General features: G+C 34.2%; 1 protein-coding gene across 3 annotated transcripts in view; it reads left to right on the top strand.

Annotated features, from left to right (window-relative positions):
- The window catches only part of LOC123685665 (lysine-specific demethylase 6A), a 56415-nt gene that overhangs the window by 6817 nt on the left and 24619 nt on the right, over window positions 1-24979 (top strand). Inside the window, exon 1 of one of the 3 annotated variants that reach the window (XM_045625452.1) lies at window positions 10040-10360. The exons of the other annotated variants lie outside the window; for them this stretch is intronic. The gene's annotated coding sequence lies outside the window, so the exon portion shown is untranslated. Of the gene's footprint in view, window positions 1-10039; window positions 10361-24979 lie in introns of those variants that run through there. 3 annotated transcript variants of the gene reach the window in all.

The raw sequence follows: 24979 nt of genomic DNA, 5'->3' as shown, positions 1-24979 counted from the left end.
GAATCATTAACACGTTGTTGCTTTTGATCGATTGTGAGCTCGCTCGGCACCCATTTGGCCATAGCTTGCTAATGTACAAATATTCGTTAATGATATGATGTACTCATTCAGATGATATCTTCACAATGTCTGCTATCTCGATCAACTTAACTTTTCGTTCATTCAAAATTATTTTGTGATTTTTTTGATTTTTTCGTCGGTGACAGCCTCTTTTGGGCGTCCCCTGCGTTCGCCGTCTTCGGTGCTCATTTCACCACGTTTAAACTTGGCATACCAATCAATGATGCTTGATTTTCCTGGTGCAGACCCCGGAAACTCTCCATCAAGCCAAGAATTTGTTTCAAATGTATTTTTTCCCTTCAAAAAGCAATATTTTATCAGCACACGAAATAATTTTTTTTCCATCTTTTTTCAAATAACAAAAGTAGCTACACTCACAACGCAATATCTCACAAACTAATGGTCGGACTGCTGTCAAATTTTAACATGTATCATTTTGAGGTTGGTACCAACTAAATATATATTTAATACTAGCAACGTCATCTGTGCATCAGACTGGGGACTTTTCGATTGGCCTAATACTTGTCACAATAATGATATATAATACATAGTGAAAATTCAATGGATTAAGATTCGCTCTATGATCCAAACAATATAAAAGGTTAATAAATATAAATAAATGAAAATTCGTCCGATTTTCTCAAAATTCAAAATGAGTAGAATTTTCCTAATACCAATCCGCCAAAACTAAAATATCTAATTAGGTCGCCACCACTGTATCGAGATGAAATTCACGAATTCAGTTGTGTATCTGGAAATGCATACGATTAATTCTGTTTTGAGAAACTATAAGGTAACCTCTTCGCTGTAAACAAAAACGCTATGATTCAAGGTCGATGGAATGGTATCCTCTTGCATTTATGAATTCTTATTCTTTGGCGGAAAAAGTGTTTCAAGTTTGATGAACTTTCATTGATTTACTAATACATACAGGTTGGACCTCAACATGAGAACAGTTTCTTGGTCATTGAAAAAAATTGCGTTGATTAATTTTAATGAATATGTGGTTTTACACTCACCCCTATATCAATTCATTTTCACCAGTGGGCTTTTGAGGAATATGTTTCTTTCGTGAAAGGAGTATTCATCTTTGCATTCCCTGAAAAGGAACATGAATGGATAGGATTCCCAAAATTCGTTCGAAAAAAATATGATCATATCGATTTATCAGTTATTATTTTCATCAGTTAGCGAGTTCTATGCTGAGCAGAATATCATCATGTAGAAATATATAGATATAAAAAATATAATTAATTTTCTATTGAATTTGTGACTTTCAACTCACCCATATATGAATGTTCATTCCCCAATGAATTTATGAGGAATATGTTTTTTTTTTTCGTACTAGAAGTGTCCTCAATTTCCTGAAAAGAAACCTAAATGAATGTGGTTCTCAAAATTCGAGTAAGAATTATAATCTTAAGATTTTCTCAGTTTTCATTTTTCATCAGTTGTCGTTCTATGATTAGCGGAGAGAAATCATCATATAAAAATATTAATATGTAGGTATACAATAATTAGAATTACTTATATTGCAATTGTGATTTTTAACTCACTCTTTTCACTAATGGCCTGAGGGAATATGCGATTTCATGTTGTCTTCCTTACAGGGAAAACCCCTCTATGTATTTCCTGAAAATCAAATTAGAATCAATACCCTTCTCAAAATATATGTAACAAAATTTGGGATCTTATAATTTTCCTAGTTTTATTCACATCAGGTAGCGTATTATAAATTCAGAATAGATTAAGGCTTAGATTTGAAATTATTTATCAATTGGTAAATTTTTTCGGATTTTCTTAGATGATTTCAATATTTTTTAAAAATAAAATGGTTTTTTATAGAACTCACCTCCAATGAAAGTTTGAAACCTTTTTCCACATCATCTGTAAAATAAAACAGCATTTCAGACGATATTCAAAATAAGAGAAGGATGTATAGTTATAACAAGATTTACTCAGATCAAGTTTAATCACAGACCTTTCATTAGGAGACGAAGTAGTCATCATGTATATAATAAAAATGTTCCAAATAATTATAAGGATTTTAAGAATACGACTAATGTTACTTTTGAAATATTTTGAATTTTCCAAATGAATCAAGGCCGAGTTGTGAAAATTTTTCAATCTTTACAAAAATATGTAGAATAATTTTTGAGTCATACATTTTTCAATATTTGGAAAAATTTTTTAACAAAATTGAGATACCAGCATCATCCAGAAAATAACATTATGATTAGACTCACCTCCTGTATAAGCTGGCCATATATTTCTTCTGTTTCTGCAAATTAAAAAAAAAATATTTCAGATTTTACAATTATAAGGAGAATATTTATTGATTTTTCATGTTTTCAGTTCTACGTTTAAATCATAGCTCCTTCATAATGGCAGAAAATCATCATTTTAGTTGTGAAATAAAAAAATTTCAGGATATATTATTAACATATTATTTCTCATTGAATATCATTTAATTGGCGTTAAAGATTCTGATCTTATTTGAATTTATCATCACCATAACAGGCCAATTGATAAGTCCCCGGTCTACTGTGAAACACATTTTTTTTTGGCACAATTCGATTTTATTATCCAACATAGTTGCCTTCGAGGGCGATACAGCGATTATAGCGATCTTCCAACTTTTCGATACCAATTTTGTAGTACGATTTGTCTTTCGCTTCAAAATAGACCTCAGTTTCGGCGATTACTTCTTCATTGGCGCTAAATTTTTTTCCAGCGAGCATTGTTTTGAGGTCTGAGAACAGGAAAAAGTCGCTGGGGGCCAGATCTGGCGAATACGGTGGAGGCAGAAGCAATTCAAAGCCCACTTCGTGCAATTTTGTCATTGTTTTCATTGATTTGTGACACGGCGCATTGTCTTGATGAAACAGCACCTTTTTTTCTTCAAATGGGGCCGTTTGTTGACGATTTCATTCTTTAAACGATCCAATAACACTATATAATAACCGCTGTTGATGGTCTGGCCCTTTTGGATTTAATCAATGAATATTATACCTTGCACATCTCAGAATACTGATGCCATAACCTTGCCAGCTGACTGTTGTGTTTTTCCTCGCTTTGAATTCGATTCACCGTGTGCAGTCCACTCAGCTGACTGTCGATTAGACTCCGGAGTGAAATGATGGAGCTATGTTTCATCCATTGTCACATATCGACACAAAAATTCAGGTTTATTGCACTTAAACAGCTTCAAACACTGCTCAGAATCATTAACACATTGTTGCTTTAGATCGATTGTGAGCTCAAGGGGCACCCAAAGTTGTCATGGCGAACGCTTATGACGTAACAGTTAAGTAAACCTGCCTATAACCTCTCGTAGAGTATTTTGTGTCATCAGGTTTTATTTTATAAACAATAGAGAATAGATGTTTTGGACGCCAGATGTCGCATCAACGCATTCCACACTGATGCTACAGCTGGCAAATGACTAGCTTCAGTTTTTATTTGGTAATAATCGAAAGTTGAATGACAACTTACAATAATTTATAGAGACCCTGTATATCTGGGAATATATACAATTCTGCGTTTCTTGTTCTTTCACGACTAGCGGAAATGTAGAAATATTTTTATTTTTTAGAAAAGAAGAAGGATTCAAACTTTATCGAATATATCAGACGAAAATCGTCGATCTTAGCTGTCTGAGCCAGGTGGTGAGTCATCGACGCACAAGGTTTTGTGAAGATACGCGATGCATAAGGTGGGTTTTAGAACGTCTGAGAACAATACAGTATTACACATACAGAGCATTGCTTCAAGTACCGTTACCTGACATACTAGAGGAAATGACTTATGCAGCTAATATCACTCTTTATTTACAATGTGAATGCCTTCACTATCCGCTGTTCAATCTAGAATTTTCAATAGAGGAGTTTGTTGAATTTCCTACGATATACTCGAATGGTTCATTTCTCAATCAAAGATTTAAATAATTGTTACAAATATTATTCAAATTTTTTTTTGGACAATTTTCATGGGGAAATAAAAAAAAGAAATGAAAATAACAGGTTCGATTTTGTATTAAATTCATTGACTCACCAGGTCCATATAGTGTGCCAGGCTGGTATCAAATGAATCCAATATCCCAACATATTTCAGTTCATTTTCACCTGAAAAAAAAGAAAATAAAACAATATTTTAATTCGCTAGTAATTGAATTTTATCGATTGCAATGTGTTGTTCAGAAATTGTCTGCGTATGATTGGTAGTGGAAAATGAATTTGATATTAATTTAAAAGCCCTATTCCATCATTTTATTATTTCATCATGATTGAACCTCTATTAGCAGATATTGGGAAAATGCCACATTTTAATTGAATATTTGTGTAATAGAGGAAAAAACAATAAATGTCAAATTCATCGAAATATCTCAATTAATATTTTTTGTTGCCTGATGTCAATCAAGTGAAATTTAAATTGAATTAATCGATTTGAAGAAATATGAGATTCATTTTCGACTAACCCCGATTATTAGTTCAAACACATAGCATTTTCTGCAGATCCAAATATAAAGTATGTACAGGGTGGGCAAATTTCGATGTTTTAGCATTACAATTTTTAAACCAGAGGAGATAGACAAAATCTGATACCCTATTCTCGTTGATGTGACGTCATTACTAGAAAGTAATTCACCCTGTATATTAGATTATTATTCTAAAATATGAAATCGACGTGTTTCAGGATTATTTCTTAAAATGGTCTGTTTAGCTAAAAATGAATTTGTTCCATACTTCACGGACACATTGTTTAATTATGAAATATAACCGTAAAATATGTTTGAAACTGAACTATTCCTGCACGATTTTGTTCTATGAAGTAAGTCGGAATGAACTACAGAATTAGAGAAACAATCCCTTTTTGTAATCCCTTGTTCTGAGCATCATCTTTTGTGTTTCTACAACGAATTTTACAAGCCACATCGCCCACCTTTCTCGATCGATCTCATTCTCCGAAACACGATAAATTGTGAGGTTAATTTTTTTTTATACCGAATACCCCGGCTGGTACTAAACCCAAAACCGCTAAGCAATAGAACGATCAAGTATACCATCATCCAAGGTTGAATCGAATATTACAATCTTGCTGGCTCTGCCGTCTAGACGAACGGTGATTTTTTTTTCATCCAGTTTTTTTCTTGCGATTGTGTGCGGGGAACACACTTCCCAGAAATCAATCAAATTAAACTCTGTTTATCATTATCATTAGGAGATTCGGAAACTTATAATTTCGCTGCAGCGAAATGTTCCTTGCTGGTTGTTGAACTCTTCTGGGAGGTGATATTTTCGCTAAAACTTTTCTTTTACCTGCTTAGGCTAGCAGGTAAAAATAATTACTGTGGGGTAGACGTTCAGCTCGTGGATTTTACGGTATCAATAGAATGTACGTTTCTTCGCCTTTGAAAAGCATTACCCTTGTTATTGCTTCTATAATCCGATGCCGAACAACAAAAAAAACCATGAGCAAGGGAATTGAAAGAAGTCCTGAATTGGTTTCGAGACATGAGGAATATCCCGAGACAAAGCTACAAGTTTCACAGGGAGGAAAAATTCGTTTTTAATGAAGCGATCGTATTGACATTTTGAATGGACTTGGGAGCAATTATTCTATATGCAGGATTACTCGCAAAAACCCCTTGGTTTGAAATGTTTCCAGAAGAGACTTGATACACACTTAAAATTTTATTCTTGAAGAACCGATAACGTGATGTTCGTCTAAAAAACTGCGTTGAAAAATATAGGGTGTCCCATTTCAGAAACACTAACTATCCTCTATATCTCTGAAACGGTAATTGATTTCTATGGTTTGTTATGAGTGTCATACAAACTATAAAATCACTAAACAAAACGTTATAGAATAGAGAAACAAAGATATAGCTTTATTTTTCTTTTGAAAAAAGAGATCAGTGGCCCTTGAAGATTTTTTCTCCAAGTCTTATAGGTCTCGAGATGCTTTCAGTGAGCATCGAATTTGGCAGACCCTGTACCATTTATCCTTCCTTTTTACATTTTTCTGAACTATCAGCGGTCCACCAAAAGTTTCGGAGAAAAACAGCGGATACCGTTTCAGAAAAAATACCACCCTGTAGATTTGCATCCAAAATTAGCATATCACATTAAGAAAACTTCAAATCGGAATATCTATGTCAAATCCAAGTTGAATTTCTTGTGAAGGTGCTCGATTTGAGCATTCCTTAGCAGTCGACAATTTTTTTTTATTTCAAAGAAATAAAATTGAAATCTATTAATTATGTGACATTGAACGCGAATCAAAGCTTGCTTCGTCACAATTTATAAAACGAACACATTCGAATTGCTATTTTATCACCAGTGATTTAACTATGAAACCATAATTCCATAATTCTCTATTAAGTTTAGCGATTGTGATCAAAAACTACAATAGACTTTTTACTGTAATTTTAGAATTCACGTTTGGAGCTATTCCTGAAATAAGCCTTATGTTGTCTGACTTACAGACTGTGACGTAATCAAATAAGCCACCACAGGCAAACATAATATTTCACAGAAATATTCACATTAAGGTTAGAATAGACTACCAACTTGTCACCAAAAAATTATCGACTAGAGGCTTAAGAGCCTCTAAAATTGTACTTGAATACTGATTTCTAGTACTAGACTAACCTCTGGTTTCTGAAAGACTGATCAAATCTTTGTTCAACTAAACAGTGATGTCAAATCCATTTGGGTTTCTGGAATGTTGGTAAAATTAACTAACGTATGTTTTCTGGAGCTTTTAACTCCAATTAAAATGCGTTTCAGAAACCCAAAATGACCTTTGACGTACAATTTACGTGTAATATTTGACCAATGTGTCAACTGGCAGAATGTTAAAATAAACGGAGTTAACCTTACTTTCAGCAACACAAATGACGATTGACCATAGAATTGACAGCCGTCAAGTTGAATTCTACGTTGATTGGTCTTTCAGAAGGCTGTAGACATTTTGAGTGTCTTATTTTTATATCTATATCTTGACTTATTTCTGAGATATTTCTAATTGCAGAGCAGACTTGCAAATATTGAAATCATTTGTGATGTTATAATAAATATAACAATGTTCAGATAAAAACTGTGTTAGTCGATCTGCTTCATGATATTGCCAGTGGTGCATTTCAAGCATTCAACCAACTTAAAAAAAAACCAAAAAGAAGAGTGGTACTTCGGAATTATCTGAACGATCGAAAAGAGCATACGGAAGAATCGAAGGGGTCTTTTTTTATCGGTCATATGGGGTTAAAACAGTTGAAGCGCTACTCACGAACGGCTAATATGAAGTGTTTGAATATCCAGATAGTTTACCATCATAAAAGATAATGCCACTTAACGATCTACAGTTGCCGTCATGATAGAGCATTTATATCTGAAAAGCATTGAAAGTATCCTAAACAATAGAGAATAAGCTTGCGCACCATAAAGGGGGCTCGCCATATAGTGTGGGCCTTGCACAGCACACGATGTCCTTTGTTCAACTACACTTGCACGGATATTACGCAATTATCGGACATACTCTCTTATTAGCTCTACCGTTCCTTCACGTGCTGGTCTTACGTACGCGTCGATCAAAACACAACACAACACTGATTGAATCTTTGGTATGAATACCGGGTGTCCCAAGTTATCGTATACAGGCAATATCTAGCTTATTTGACAAGATCATGAAAAAATTGCTTTAGATACCATCAAAGTATGTACCTTTTCAATGATGTAACGGGTGTTTTTTTTTTTCGTAGTATATAACTTTAAGTTGGCATTACTGTTCAAGATGGCGACCGATTTAACAGCTGTCAAGTGATTTATTCTCAGTTTGGTTTGGCAATTCATCATGAATAGACTCACGCCTGAACAACGCTTGCAAATAGTGCAATTTTATTTCGAGAATAATGGTTCTGTGCGGAATACGTATCGCGCACTACGTCCATTTTATTTTGTTACTGCCGCATTTGGAGTGAAGCTAATCCTCAAGTGTATGTCGAAACACCGTTACATCCAGAAAAACTGACTGTTTGGTGGGTTTTATGGGCTGGTGGAATCATTGGTCCGTACTTATTCAAAAACGATGATGGCCAGAACGTTACAGTCAATGGTGATCGGTATAGAGCCATGATTACTAACTTTTTCATTCCGTAATTGAACAACCATGATGTCCAGGAGCTGCGGTTCCAACAAGACGGCGCAACAAGTCACACAGCTCGTGCCACAATCGATTTATTGAAAGACACGTTTGATGACCGCCTAATTTCACGTTTTGGACCTGTGAATTGGCCTCCAAGATCTTGTGATTTAACACCGCTAGACTACTTTCTGTGGGGCTATGTAAAGTCATTGGTCTATGCGGATAAGCCACAAACCCTTGAACATTTGGAAGACAACATTCGCCGTGTTATTGCCGATATACGGCCACAAATGTTGAAAAAAGTTATCGAAAATTGGACGTCCAGATTGGACTACATCCGAGCCAGCCGTGGCGGTCATATGCCAGAAATCATATTTAAAATGTAATGCCACAAGATTATCTTGCGGATAAATGAAATTCATGTCAATCGAATAATCCATCGTTGTTTTATTGCAATTTAAAGTTTTATAGCTCTAAAAAACACCCTTTAGTTCTCGAGGTGCTTTCAGAGAGCATCGAATTTGGGACATCCTGTACAATCATCACAAAAACACAAAAAACAAAGCGTTTGCGGGACCAGATCTACAGCACTATTCAAGGAATCTCTCATTTTCTTTTGTACCTCGAATTTCCGAACAGCTGTATATACCTATATAACGCTCTGTGTTCTCCAAGGGCGCTAGAAAGATCCGAGCGCTCAAACGCCTCTGAATTCGCACCACGTTTCGAGATATATGTCGTTGAAAAAGTAAATGAATGATACGTCATTTGAAAAGACCAGGCAGCAGCCTAATTTTCACTGTTCAATTTTTCTGAAATTTTTGTTTTGTGTAAAATATAACCTCCTGAACAAGGTCTATGGATACAATTCAATCATATCTATGACTATGACTATAACTTCAGAAACTCGAGAACGAATCAAGATATCTAAGATCTGCTTTCAGATATCTTGATTTCGAAAAGAGAGATCGGGAGTCCTTGAAGTTTTTCATCACAATCTTATACAATGTCTTTCATTTTACAATGATAAAATAACAATAAGTAAACGCCAACTTCTCTTACCGTAACTCTGTACGAAATTTTCAATTTATATAACTTTTTGACAACTTTAGTAATAACGGTCGCAGCTCTTAATATATCACCCTGTGTATATCAAAAACTGGTCATAGCAAAGCCAATACTGTTCGACATTATAATAGTATACTCAAACTAAGAGTAATGACAAAAAATTGGAAAATTCCACGGACGACTTTCTCAATTACAGGGTAAATAATAAACTGAATTAATTTCATTTTGAATAATTATTGACTCATCCCGTATCTAAAAAGAATTTTGTTAAAAACCAGTCTTAAATTATAACCTTATGGGTAAGCAATATCCATCGCGCAAAAGTGTATCATTCAAGATGTTTTCCTACGAGAAATTTTACTTCAAAGAAATGCCATTTCCAACTTCGACTCAATGTATCTCTAAAACTAATCATATGATTCAATTGGACCAATAGACTTTCATGTTCAAGGGGCCATATCCTACAACATACATAAAATTCAGAAAAATCAACCGAAGACAATTTTTCCCCTAGGTTGTTGGTCCTTCGCACCGATCTATCCAAAACGACGACCGTGCAGCATCGCACCGAAGTACGTCGATTCGAAATCTATTTTCGAACACGCTCTTGATCTTGAAAGCTTCGGTGCAAGTTTCGACCGAAAACTTGGGTGCATCCAAAAAGGATACTCGAGCGGCGCAGGATTCGAGTTGCAGAAGCGCTAAGCCCGCGCTACAACAGCGTATACACAGCGAGCTTCGCTCACCTCCGCGTATACAACGATGCATTTTAGGGTGCCTTGGCCAGCTTTGGTAGCACGTTCAGTTGGCTCAGAGGATAGCGAGGGGCACGGGTGCGCGCGAAGGTACGTGAGTGAAGTTTTTGTTTGTTTTTATCGTTTCCAACAAAGTGTTCGATCAACTCGAAAGTGTTCAGAATACCACCAAGTGTTCCTTACGAAGTTTAAACCAGTTTTTCTATGATCAAAGTGTCTTAGTGCCGGAAATTCAAACGTCCCTCTTGTGTTTATATATATAACTCCACATATATATATTATTATATATAAGAATACTTCGAAGATACATTCCGTTAGAAATCAACGTAAAGGTAAGATATTAACGTCTAGCAAGCGTATTCTTGTTGACATTCGTTCTACGCGGAGCTCAAAACAGGGGGGGGTGTCTAACCCAGTGAATTTAGGGGATGCTACAAGCGATGTTTAGATTCGGAAATCATCCGCCATGTTGCATGTGACTTACCTCACGTCATCTTCGGACTTGCTTCCGCAAACTGACGTCATATTGTTGTAGGTATTCCTGACAGTGTTGATAATCACCCACTTGATTTGTAACAGTTGAGCATAATTTATTGACAGTTACGATCATAACACAACCTCTTCAACTGCAAACGACAAATCTCAATCGCTTTACTCGACTTCCTGGCTCTCTCGGCACAAATAAACCAATTGAATAGGACTGCATTTTTTGTTTCGTGTGTTTTTTTTTTTGTTATTCAACAAAGCCAACTAACGAATTTGTGGAGAATTGGTAAATCGATTATCGGGGAATATATTTCTAAACATAGTGATCAAACACAATTGCACACTATTCAAATATTTACTGCAATGTTATCTCTTGCGATATTTTCCGATTGTCGTTATCGAAACGTTTATTGGTTTTAAGCCTTTACAGCTTTTTTTTTTACACTCTCGCTCCATTCAAGTCGGCAGGTGAGGACGGTAAAGATTTGATGAACTGAATGAAATACGTGGGCGTAACCTATCTTAGTAAATTGAAATTCTTCAGAATTTAGGTTGAACGAACTTGCTAGTTATTTATATATAAAACTTACGATGCATTTGGTGAAGACTCACTGTTTTAATGCAATTCTATTGAGGCTTCATCATGAACTTGATGTGAGGAGTTGCAAGTCTATTATTTATTCAAACACGAAAAAACAAATGTGACCAAAAAAAACATGCAAATTGGCGAATGCGCCACAATGTAATAAAAAATACTTAGTTTATAATAAAATATCTCAGTATCGAGGTAACCTAATTTCAATAAAAATCTGATTCAATCAGAGATTACGATTCTTATCACAACAACAAACAAAAACATTACATTATAATATTCCACGAAATGCACTTCAAGTAGACCTCAATCTGATCAGTTTTCAGATTGACGATAAATAAAATAACTTGAATTTTAGGCAGAAATAGGTACGAATAAATCTTGTAGAAGGTTCAGATTTTTTAAAGTAAAAATAATGTGAAATGAAGGGAGCTATTTTCGTTAAGTATAAGGAATTTAGTTACTATACTGCCATGCGAAAATAATTGGTCAATATTTGGGGTAGATTTAACTATAAAGGGATGAAGTCTGCCGGATTCAAATCTGGGAAATAAGGTGGTTGTTTTTTTTCGGCGGCAAAACTCTTCATCTTGCTTTATTGTGATGCAAAACTAATGAGTTGTCTATCAAGTCGATTGAAATTGATAATGCCGTTGTTTAACAATATGCGATATGCCTTTCACTTATATAATTTGAGATAACATTAGAAAACCTAAATTGGGGCAATATCCTGCATGACGGAAAAAGTGTTGATTTGATAACAAAGCGATAAGACAAGATGTTACTGAACTGCAATGACCTAATTGTTAACTGGTTTTTTTCGTTTCCGAAAAATATGCTATTAATCATGAACACGTGAGTCTTCGAGTTACATTGAGTCAAACTAATACCTGAAATTAATTATTTGTAAATCCCCCGTGAATGGATGGTAGAAATCGTAATTCTGGTTTTTCCCAAGTTTTCATTCATTCGATTTTTCACAATATATCAATTAAATCTTGCGGTTTTGTCATTTCGACATCGATAAAAAAAGTTGCATCGTTTTTTTTACCGCGATAAAAACTAGAGATCAAATATATGTGGCATATTCGGTATTGTTAAGCAACATGACGCGATGATTCTATTAAATTTGTGAATTCATTATTGGAAAATGAAACGATATTGAATTTATTTCACTCTTTTTAGAGTATGTTAAAGTTTTCAATTCACAACACAACTCGTTAAATCTAGCAATTTAAAAAATCGATAAGAATAAAAAAGAAGATACTTATTTTTTGATTCCATAGAGCAAATGGTATTGAAAATGTCTGGAAGGAATCTTTTCAAGTAGCCAGAGTATTTTCCTGATATGGCTCCAGGCGTCTTTTTCTTTTTTTAGAACTCTACTAGAGTACCACACCGTTTACAATCCACAGATGACATAAAAAAGTATTGGTGATTGTCTCATTTGTTGAAATCTCCTAGACCTAGACAGATGTTTCTATGAATTGTTTGATTATTTAACGATATGTACAGGTGTCCCAAATTCAATGCTCACTGGAAACATCTCGAGAAATTTGAGACTCGGAGAAAAAATTTTCAAGGGACCCTGTTATATATATATTTTTTTTTTCGAAATAATGAGATACCAGAAAGCAGATCATAGATATCTCGATTCGTTCTCAAGTTATTGAAAACATTCTGAAACATTTTTTTTCCAGTAGTTTTTATAGTTTATATGATACAGATCATGAAAATCGATTACAGCTTCAGAGATACTTTCGAAAAATATCGGTTTCAAGAGTATCGAGTTTTTCAATTTTTTTTTGTAGGACACCTTATATAAATATTTTTTATGTCAAGTTCTAAGTCATTTTGTGTCAATTGTATAATTGTAATCAAATCATATATAAGGTGTCACATACAATTAGAAATTAATAATCGTTTCAGAGACAGAGAGAAGTACAACTCTGAAATGGTAAATGATTTCTATAATCCGTTATGGGTATCATGTAAACCATAGAAATAACTGGAAAATAAACGTTTTAGAAGTTCTCAAATATCACGATCAGAAATCAAGATATAACGAAATATTTTTCCGTTCCTTGAAGGTTTTATCTGCAAGTCTTTTAATTCTCGAGATGCTTCCACTGAGCATGGAATTTGGGACATCCTATAGTTTACACTTAGACCGTATTTTTTCTCGTGTTGAACATCTATTTGTGCATTGATTTCTACCTTCTCTAATATGTCTTTTATGATAAATTTTTTCATATATACTGTTATATGTTCTACCAACTTTCTCCACTGTATTTTCGTGTATTCTCCGAAGAAATGAAGTACCATTTGGCCTCCCTTGAAGGCAATACCCGAACATGCAAGGTTGACCCATTCTGGGTCCTTTTTCGGCCTGGTAATAACGCAAGGTAGCCTTGAAAAAATCGAACCCACAATGCCCCATGCCCGACAGATGTACTGGACCAGAAACGATACATAAAAGCAACCCTTCTTCGCTGGGGCAATACTCGGCATTGTAAAACGATCCATACAAATGGCTAGGGGTTGTATTTTGTGAGAGAGTCTGAACGTTCAGACGGGTGGATGGCTTTTTTTTTTCGAACGAAAACGGTTTCAGCCAGATTATTTATTCCAGGAGATGTGTAGTAGTTTTGGGTGAACAACCTTCCTCCTCGGCTGACTATTGATTAGTTTGGTGCCTAATTTAAATTCATTAGATGTCAGTCTGGGTATTCGCAGTGGTGGCGTTGTTGTTTATAAATAAAAGAGTTTTTTCGAGATGGGTCTTCTTCCTTCGGTCGACCAAATTAGATTTTTATCGTGAGTTATTTCACGCTGGAATTGAAGCGGTAGGGGACATAAATGACATTCTCGTCAAACGTACCTATGAAGTGTGTCTTTAGTAGAAACGCTATGTGGAAAATCCTTGTGATACATTGTTCAAGGGACCGAGGATTCCACCTGGTGTTTCTGATGTGTTTTTATGAATTTAATAGGAGATATTTCAGCATCGGCGACAGAAAAATGAACATTAATTTATTGTCTCAATATTCTCACGCTTTGAATTTCGAAATTTCGAAAAAACTTGAAAATTTCAGGCTACTTTCGGATTTCGATTATTGTTTTCTTGATAATTTCATATCTACGTATTCGATCTGGACAGAGTTTCGCATTTAGATCAAATATAACAATTTCGAAATTTATGCTAAATTTCATGAACCAGAAACATAGCAATCGAGAAGAATATCGAAAAAAAAACCTAATATTTCCATGATCACAAAACCAACGCAGTCGATATTTCAAGTATTCATATTGAATAACAATCTCAAGCTGTATGAGATCAGCTTGAAATTTATTTCAGAACCACAGAAAATTTAAAAAGAAATACCCAATATTTCCTTGATTACAAATTCGATCGGGTTGAAATTTTGCACGTATATATAAAATAAACACATCAAGCATCGTGCAAAATTTCGTATCGATAGAGCAATTGAAAATATGGAAAATTCAAACGGAAAAAAAAAGATAAAACAATATTTCAGTGACAACAAATGCATCTGAATGCAGGTTTGCATGTGAATGTATTGTTATTAGATTTCCCAATCAAAAATTTAAAGTCAACAAATTCCAAGTAAAATTGAAAATAATTCGAATTTCTCAGTTGGTTTCATAGATATTATTTGGTTTCATACATTCAGTCAGATTTAGAAATAGAAGGTGATATGTTTGTCATTACGATAGTTAAGAAAAAGAAAATTCACAATTGAGTGACAGTGTCATAGACAAAATTGGCGCATCGAAAGGAGAAATGAAAATTGAAAATCGAGTATAGCTAGAAAAATAATTGAGGAGATATGTCAAGCAGAAAATGGCGAGAAGTTTGGAGATTTTTTTTGAAAGAAGTTGAATTTGATAACGATATAAGTTAATAAGGAGTTGGAGAAGAAAATATAAAGATCAAGATCATAATATTGAAAGAATTTGGAATTGAAATGTGGAATAAGAGTTTGGAATTGGAAAAGTAATCTGGAGTTGAATTTGTAGGAGTTTGGAGTTTGAAATTGAAAGTAGTATGGAATAGGATTTTACGTTTGAAAGAGGAAAATATACAACAGGACTAAATGAAAAAAAAAACATTCTGAAGATAAGTGTTTTCAATTTTTTTTGTTTAAATTTCATTTTAATGTGGTTTGTTTTTGAAAAAAGAAAGAATAATTTTTATATTCTTCTCTCTGCACCCACCTGAGAAAGAGTTATTTCAAGTAGAATATATTTGTTGGGATCTATTTTAGAAAATTTTCGAAATTCAATTGAAGAGATCCACAACAGTATAATAACAATTTCATCAAACTTGATACAGAATTGAATGGGAACGGCTTCACCAAAATCATAGAAAATTCCAGCAGAATATCAAACAAAAAAAATTCTGTAACAACTGATCCGAAGAGGTTGAAGTATATTTTGGTTTTGTTAAAAAAAATAAACCACTGGAATGTTCATACCAAATTCGAGAAGGCTCGTAGCGTTGAAAATCCTCATCTAGATAAAATAACCTACAATAATGACATCATAAAAAAAATCAACGTCGCAATAGGGACATAGAACACAAGCGCTAAAAATTTCTTTACCTTATTCTGGCCTCGTTATTTGCGATACCTTACAATAAAATCATACAACCAATAAACTATTCAACAAAAATAACACAATGAATGCTCATCGAGTGTCGAATTCGATTTATCCTAAATACGTTCCTGATAAATTCGAGGGAAATCGATCTTTAACGGTTTGTTTATGTAGGGTGCGCATGTCCTTCAAACCGATTCCTATGTCGGTTATCCCTGAATTTAAAAAAGAAAGCAAGCAGGCCTGTGGAATAGAAATTTGAGAGGCTCACCCCCTCTCCTTATTCCTGGGACAAAAAAAATGTTGCTAAGGGACGCAACGCAAGGCTTTAAAAGGTTGTTTTCTCTAAGCTCACGTACGTTTTCTCACGGTTTGGATAAATGGAAACGAAAGTGAAGGCTTTTCCTACATCGTTATAGTGCATCTATTGAATTTTAATCGATTTCTGAATTCACTTCTGACACATTGAATGTTAGTTCAACAAGTCATATTCACTGTGTCCGTGAAGTATGGAACAAATTCATTTCGATTTTTCGTCGATTTTTCATTTTAATTTACCGTATTTTAAAATAATTATCTAATATATAGGGTGTATTACTTTCGAGTAATGACGTCACCGTCATTTTTTTCAAATGGAACACCTCCATTTCGTCTCAATTTTCCGATTACTCTAGTTGAGCTGATACCAAAAATGTATCACATGTTGATTCCAATTGGTACAGGGTGGACAAAAATACAATAGTTTTGTGTGTGCTCATAAAGTAACGCGTAACATTCTTTATTACTTAAATTAACAATAGTTTTGAAAATACTTATTGTCTAGCGGCAATTGGTTTGAATGTAACATCCTGTAGTTTGTTACATCTTTAGATTAATAAAAATAAGAAATAATTTCTTTCATATTCTGTCTGCTAGACCACAAGTACCAAACATGTATGGAAATAGCTCATTTTTATTAACCTAAAAATGTAACAAACTGCAGGGTGTTACATTTAAACCAATTGCCGCTAGACAATAAGTATTTTTGATAATATTGTTAATTTAACTAATAAAGAATGTTACGCGTTACTTTATAAGCACACACAAAACTATTGTATTTTTGTCCACCCTGAACCAATTGGAATCAACATGTGATACATTTTTGCAATCAGCTCAGCTAGAGTAATCGGAAAATTGAGACAAAATGTTTCATTTAAAAAAAATTACGGTGACGTCATTACTCGAAAGTAATTCACCCTGTATATTATTTTATTATTAAAAAATACGGTAAATTAAAATAAAAAATCGACGTGTTTCAGGATTATATCTTTAAATGGTCTGTTTAGCTAAAAATGAATTTGTTCCATACTTCACGGACACACAGTGTATTATTAATTCCAGTGAGAAAATTGTTAAAGGAAACTTCCTTAGAATTTTCACAATTTACGAATTAGTGGAAATCACTTTGTGTTATTAAATTTATCTATAATGAATTTCCATCAATTGAGAAATAATAACATAAAGAATAGAGCAATCTGTTCAAGGAACGAACATTCAAAAGGTAGAATAATTCTCAGACTTACTATCCTTACAAAGTAGCAAGATTTTGATTAAGAAATCAAAACGGAAATTGATTTTATGCTTCAGTGGTCGAGCTGGTACAACAATTTTTTTTCCTGTATATAGGTTCGATTTCTCTGGAATGTGGAAATAAGAAACTTAAAGTTGAAATTGCCTCGTTCAAATTGTATTTAATTGTGTGAATTTTGTAGGATTTCCTTCAACGATTAATTTCATACCTCAGAATAATTAAGTTCGCTCAAATTTAAACTTCATTCATTGAATATCTTGATTTGCTGTTTTATCATCATAAAAGAGCTTTTCCAATTGTTGTTTTCGCCATTTTCAAACTGCTCGTTTAAAAACGTTTATTTTCGAAGTAGGAAGCAACTCAAGCTGAAATCAATAATCTAACGTACATTTATGGGTTGTTTAGTATTACCGTTTTATATTTGCCTTGCAGAAATGCAATCAAAATATAATCAGATAATTATTCATTTAGTAGTGTTATTTCAACTCAATGAAAAGTGATTAATTTTGTTTATTCATTGCAAGATGTTCTTCTAGCAAGCTTAACTCAAATGAACCTTTGTAGTAAATTGTAAATCAATATACTTTCTGTCAGGGTTCTATGATCTGTTATGGGTATCATAAAAGTCATAAAAATTACTGACAACATTTTAGAATTTCTGGAACATCTAGAACAGAAATCAAGATACAGCGAGATATTTACGATCTGTTTTCTGGTATATGATCTACAAAGGTATATCTTAGTTATGACCTTTTACAGCTTTGCCGTTTTAATAAGTTTATTGAGGCCCTATCATAAAACTATCCCAAAACAATTGGTCAAGTGTTTAGGGATAGTTTTATGATAGGGCCTCAATAAACTCATCAAAACGGCAAAGCTGTAAAAGGTATATTTTTGAGTACCTATATATTATTATTTCAAAAAAATACATTGGGGTCCTTGAAGATTTTTCTTTAATTCTTATAGTTTTCGAGATGCTCTCAATGAGTTGGGACGCCTAGAACTTTTTTTATATACAGGGTTAAAAGTATTTAGAGGGACACTACAGGGATTTCGAAAACCGTTAACATACAGGGTGGCTTAAATCACAAAAAAGTTGCGTTATTTAGGAATCAGTGTGTTGGTGTTAATAGATCCAAAATATCTCCAATGGTTCTCGAGATATCTCGAAAAAACTGAAAATCGAGATTTTTCTGTATAAAGAAACAAGGCAGACAAATGAAAGAAACAAATGACTCATACAGAAAAAATAAAATCTCGATTTTCAATTTTCGAGATATCTCAAGAACCATTGGAGATATATTGGATCTGTTAACACCAACAAACTAATCAATAAATAACGCAACTCTTTTGTAATTCAAGCCACCCTGGATCTAAAACGGTTTTCGATATCCCTCTAAATAGTTCTAACCCTGTATATTGAAAACTCATTTGAACTATTTTTTCCACCCGATCAGTTTGGAACGCAGTTCACTCATCTTGAACCTATTTTTATCTATATGCTATCGCTGCCCATTGAATTGCAAGTTGTACAACCTCCTGCGTAAGCAGAGTAACTTTTTACGAGAAGTTATCTAAGCGTGAATTGCGGCAGGTCAGGCCAGTAGATATTGCATGTAAATTTTTCGAAGATGCGAGGAAGATGGTCCCCGGCCGTCTTGCCGACAACCAGCCGAGTAGGAATCATTACTAGCAGAGGTCGTCGACTCTCTTACACCGCTACACTTGAACGGAACTTCATTTCAGACCAAATATCGGATCGCAGAAAAGTTTCGTTTATTTCCGGACGTTGTTCGGCTATTATAATGTGAAATAAAGAAATTATATCACATTTTTTTTATATACAGGGTGTATCTCTCACTGACTGAAATCTGTACACTAAATTGCCCCTTCAAGACAAAATTGCCTCTCATTTCCACAAAATTGCCTTTATTTCCCCACATTGCCCTTATTTCCCCACATTGCCCTTTCATTTCCCCACATTGCCCTTTCATTTCCCCACATTGCCCCTTCATTTCCAATAAATTCCACTTATTTTCCAAGGATGAACCAGCAATAGTGAGTTTTTAACGTTTGTAAATTAATTACAAGTAAATAACATCATGGCATGCAGTCAATTTTTCAATTCCGGAAAAATAACATGTACAGTTCGCACGCAAGTACTTCAGATAACTTTTTAGGTTATATCTTCGAGTCAACACGTGACATATGCGTAGAGGTTGTCTGTCTTCACGTTACTCTGATAAATAAATTAATTATAAGTTTTGGTACTTATTTACCAACTCTGTAGCGAAGATTAATAAAGATTCGATAAACTGGTTGAGCATCACAAAAAAGTTGGACTACAAGAAACGCCCTGTATCTCGAAGACAAAGAGTTTGCGGGCTCATATTAATGGGCCATTTTATTTTTCAAATTATCCAAGAAATCTCTCATTTTCCATTTGTAACTCCAATTCAGGAACACCCAGTATAAGATGAGAACAGTCGAATTGGTAAAAGAAAAAAATAATTTGGTTCAAACTCAGTTATCAAACCTCTTTTTCTCACATTATAGATATGAATAAACAATGTCGTCGAAAAAATTTGTTTAGATTGGCGTTTGACGTATTTAAATTTTTCGTTCTTGGAAATACCGATCAATATATTGATTTCACCGAATGCCCTAGATTTTTCACGAATTTTCACATTTCATTTTTAATAGAGTGTTCAATGTCTGGAATTGACTCCCCAGTGAGATTTTGAAGGCACCCTCAGTGGATTTCTTCAGGAACAGACTTGCCTGGTTAGTGATGGGCTTGGAAGTCGAGCAGTCTATTTAGGGAATAATATTATGTCTTTCTTTTTGAGTTCATAGGCTTTTGATTCTAATAGTCCAATTGAAAAGTCCCCGGTCTACCATAGTAAAATAAATTTTTTTCTCTATTTCAGTATCGTAATGAGTTCATTACAGTTCTAAAAACAGTGCTGTAATGAACTCATTACAGCATCGTTTTCAGTTATATTTTTCGTTTTGTGGTTGTCTATACTGACTTCCAATCCTATCAATTTTCAACAAACGACAATAATTGTCAAAATGATATAATTTGGATATAGTGAAATGATCTGCAACATTATTCGTAATTCCTCTTAATTCCTGTGGTGATAAATCGATTTCGTCAGACATAATTAACGAATTTAATGCGTAATTGTAAATTATTTCAAAATTCGAAACATACGATTCAAATTCATATTCCGTAATCTGTCAATTTTCGTAACAGTCACACCAACTGCCAAGATACAATACAAATGTCACTAGGATGTATAATCTGAATTTTTCATTGAATTTCGACAATATTTCAAAAAACTTGACTGAAATAGAGAAAATATCGTCTAATACTCGTTGCAGAAGGCCATTCCAACACTCATGCGTTCGAAGACGAGCGACGAAGGAGCGAGTTTTCAAATTTCGCATTCGTGTTGTAATAGGATCCCATTCTGCAACTTGTTTTAGAATATACTATTGGCAAAATTCGATTTTATTATTCAATATAGTTGCCTTCGAGGGCGATACAGCGATTATAGCGAGCTTCCAACTCTTCGATAGCATTTTTGTAGTAAGATTTGTCTTTCCTAATTTGTTAAAAATTTCATAGAAGAATAGAAACTAAGATATAGTGAAATATTGTAAAAGAAAATGTTCATTGAAGAGTTTTATGCGAGTCTTTAAGAAATATCTCCGACGTAAGGTATTGTCTCACATATTGAAGAGTAAAACACTTCTGCAAATTATCCATCTTCATCATTCTCCATCGATGATGTAATTTTGCGAATTGAACTGCATCTTCATCTGTTGCGAAACCCTAATAGAACGTCATGAATTGACCATGCAATGCAATTTGCTATCTAGGTCGAAAGAACCAAGAAACACTATTGTTAGATACCTATTTTCTACGTTGGCGTTGGTAAATTGCCGCTGAATTAACAAATACGCCTAACCTGATTTTGCACTATCATTAGAGTGCATTTCATTTTGCATTCGCAATAAAGAAAACGTTTACTTCGATCGGCTTAGTCTACCAGATTTTCGCGGTTGGGATTTTGAGTCTAGTGACCTAACCAGTATATATATCAGGCCAATTGAAACGTCCCCGGTTTACCATAGTAAAACACATTTTTTTTGGCAAAATTCGATTTTATTATTCAACATAGTTGCCTTTGAGGGCGATACAGCGATTATAGCGATCTTCCAACTTTTCGATGCCATTTTTGTAGTACGATTTGTTTTTCGCTTCAAAATAAGCCTCAGTTTCGGCGATTACTTCTTCATTGGCGCTAAATTTCTTTCCAGCGAGCATTCTATTCAGGTCTGAGAACAGGAAAAAGTCACTAGGGGCCAGGTCTGGCGAATAAGGTGGATGCAGAAGCAATTCGAACCCCAATTCATGCAATTTTGTCATTGTTTTCATTGATTTGTGACACAGCGCATTGTCTTGATGAAACAGAACATTTTTTTCTTCAAATGGGATCGTTTTTTAACGATTTCATTCTCTGAACGATCCCATAACGCTATATAATAACCACTGTTGATGGTCAGGCCTTTTTGCAGGTAATCAATGAGTATTATACCTTGCGCATCCCAGAATAATGATGCCATAACCTTGCCAGCTGAGTGTTGTGATTTTCCTCGCTTTGGATTCGGTTCATCGTGTGCAGTCAACTCAGCTGACTGTAAATTGGACTCTGGAGTAAAATGATGGAGCCATGTTTCATCCATTGTCACATATCGACGCAAAAATTAAGGTTTATTGCACTTAAACAGCTTCAAACACTGTTCAGAATCATTAACACGTTGTTGCTTTTGATCGATTGCGAGCTCGCGCGGCACCCATTTTGCACACAGCTTTCTCATGTACAAATATTCGTGAAAGATATGATGTACACGTAAAGATGATATCTTCACAATTACTGCTATCTCGACCAACTTCACTTTACGGTCATTCAAAATTATTTTGTGAGCTTTTCTGATTTTTTCGTTGATGACAGTTTCTTTTGGGAGTCCACTGCGTTCGCCGTTTCGGTGCTCATTCCACCACGTTTAAACTCAGCATACCAATCAATGATGGTTGATTTTTCTGTATTTTTCCCCTCAAAAAAGCAATATTTTATCAGCACACGAAATTCTTATTTTTCCATCTTTTTTCAAATAACAAAAATAGCTACACTCACAACGCAATATCTCACAAACTAATGGTCGGACTGCTGTCAAATTTTGATACGTATCGTAAGGTTGGTACTAACTGAAAATCATATGGATTAATACAAGCACCGCCATCTATGCATCAGGCCGGGGACTTTTCAATTGGTCTAATTATATTTGTGGCTTTTAGATCGATTTTTTCACTATTTATTATTCGACACAAAATAGCGTGAAAGATCTACTTGAAAATTACGTCACAAGTAGACGCCATGGCACTAAATTTAAATAAGATAAAAAAAATTTTCATATTTATGAAACCAGTATCTTTTTCTGGAAATAATAGTTTCATCATATGGCTAAGGAATTTTAATAAACCTGTGATAATTTATGGATAACAATGGCAACGCCACTGGTCAATCTACCATCAAGTTCGCACCATTCTAGTAACCACTTGACGTGTGGCCCAAAAGTTGCCCACTACTTCTCGACAAAAGCATGTACGGAAGCAGATGGAGTGGAACCAGCTGTTCAAAACATCTGCGCAGGTGATGCTTATACAGACGAACATCTTATAGAACTTGCGACCTGCCACCAACTTTTTTTTTCTTTCTTGTGGCAATATAAAGTGGTTTAACATACTATCAAAGGTATGGACAATACGGGGTGTCCTTGGATGTAACAGACTGCATTCGGAACGGAAATTGGCAATTAATCAATTTTAGAACTATGAGGTAAAATGTGTCGTATACGGTAACCGCACCATAAGTAAAAGTTTGTAATTATGGTTTTACAGCTCTAAAACTGAAATACCAATTGGAATTTTCATCAAATTAACTATAAGCTTTCAAAATTTGCCTTTGGATGTAGAATAACAATTGGCTGCCTCATGCAGAATGTTGATAGTATAACCAGAACCATAAAAAATATTTTCGTGCTGGACACCTAACACAAACCGTAAAAAATTCAAGAAGAATATTGAAAAGAAATACCCAATAACAAAGGTTCAATTTTCCTCCCCAATAAATCAAATTGATTCACTTACCTGGTCCATATATTGTATCAGGGTGGTGTATGCTCAATCCAATATCTCAACATCCTTCAGTTCATTTTCACCTTTAAACAAAAAAGAAAATGAAACAGTATTTTAATTCGAGAGTGATTGAACCTCATCATTTTCATTGTATTGTTCAGAATACTGTCTGCGTATTGGTACTGGAAAATCAATTTGATATTCATTTAAAGGCCCTATTCATCATTTCATTAGTTTATCATATACATATGCCATTTTTGATTGCATTATTCGCTTTATAGAAAAAAGGAAGAACAGCGATGTTGTCACATCCTTTTTTCTGAAAAAATTATTTTAAATTTCGACTCACCTCAATTATTAGTCCTGACATGTAGTGCTGCATATTCTGCAAAAAAATAATAGAATTAGAGCCTTAAATATGTTGAAGATACCTAATTTATTTCTGAATAAATTTTCTCAGGGTCTGGTTTTGATCAATGACCATTCATAAATAGGGGTTAACATCATTTAAAATACGATAACAGCCTTCCGACTATGAAATAGTGAAAATATAACTTTTTATGGAAAAAAGGGGGCTCAAAAGTTCCCGTCTTTACTTGAGTGCTCTTCAAAAATATTTCCTTTCGAATGTTTCCTAAAAGGTTTGCGGTTACGTCTTAACGTTGCTTAACTAAACATCAGTACATAATTCATCAAGACCAACAGCAAACGGAAATCTGGATACTGTTCATTTCCGTGCAGTCTTTATGAGATTGGAACATTAATAAAGATATGCAAGATGAGAAAACAGTAACGAAGGAAGTTGCAACCTCTGTGGGAACAGACAGTCTGAGTTCTCTAGATCTCTTGAAAAAAAATCTCTTATAGACCTACTTTCTGATTTAAGTGGATTAATTTCAAGATTGAATTCATTCCACAAATTTCTAAGAGTATTGTCAAATAATTATTGAAAATAAAACAAAATAATTTCCACTGGATTATTTAATTGTTAGCAACAATTGTTTCGCCACACTCTGGCTTCATCAGGCTACATTTCTGGCTGATAAGAGTACAGAGTTTTTCGGAAACTTATATAGGAACAAAAATTCGACATTGGCAGAAAAATATTCGATAGGGTATTATAAGCTTCAAAGTTATATTGGACAACTTGCCGCCTGGGATTTCCAAACTATTGGAAGAAATTCAATAAAGGAGATGAGTTTACATCTGTTTGTTCCTTCTACAGAATATTTTGGGTATTATACCTGTTTATTTCTGGAACCTAAGAGTGTTTATCTTATGCTCTTATTTTCTGAATGGAGAATTTCAAAGTTGTGATTGAAGGTGTGATCTAATTCTTTGGAATGATCAGCAGAAATTGAAAACGAACTATCCGATGTATAACTCTTTAGGTGTTCGTTCATCCTTTCCTTGAAAGATCTTCCTGTCTGTCCAATATAAACCATAGGGCAATCGTTACAGGTTAACTTGTAGGC

The sequence above is a fragment of the Harmonia axyridis genome, chromosome X, assembly GCF_914767665.1.
Source record: "Harmonia axyridis chromosome X, icHarAxyr1.1, whole genome shotgun sequence".
Taxonomy (NCBI): domain Eukaryota; kingdom Metazoa; phylum Arthropoda; class Insecta; order Coleoptera; family Coccinellidae; genus Harmonia; species Harmonia axyridis.
Note: the sequence above shows the minus strand (reverse complement) of the source record. Positions and strands in the feature narration are given on the sequence as shown.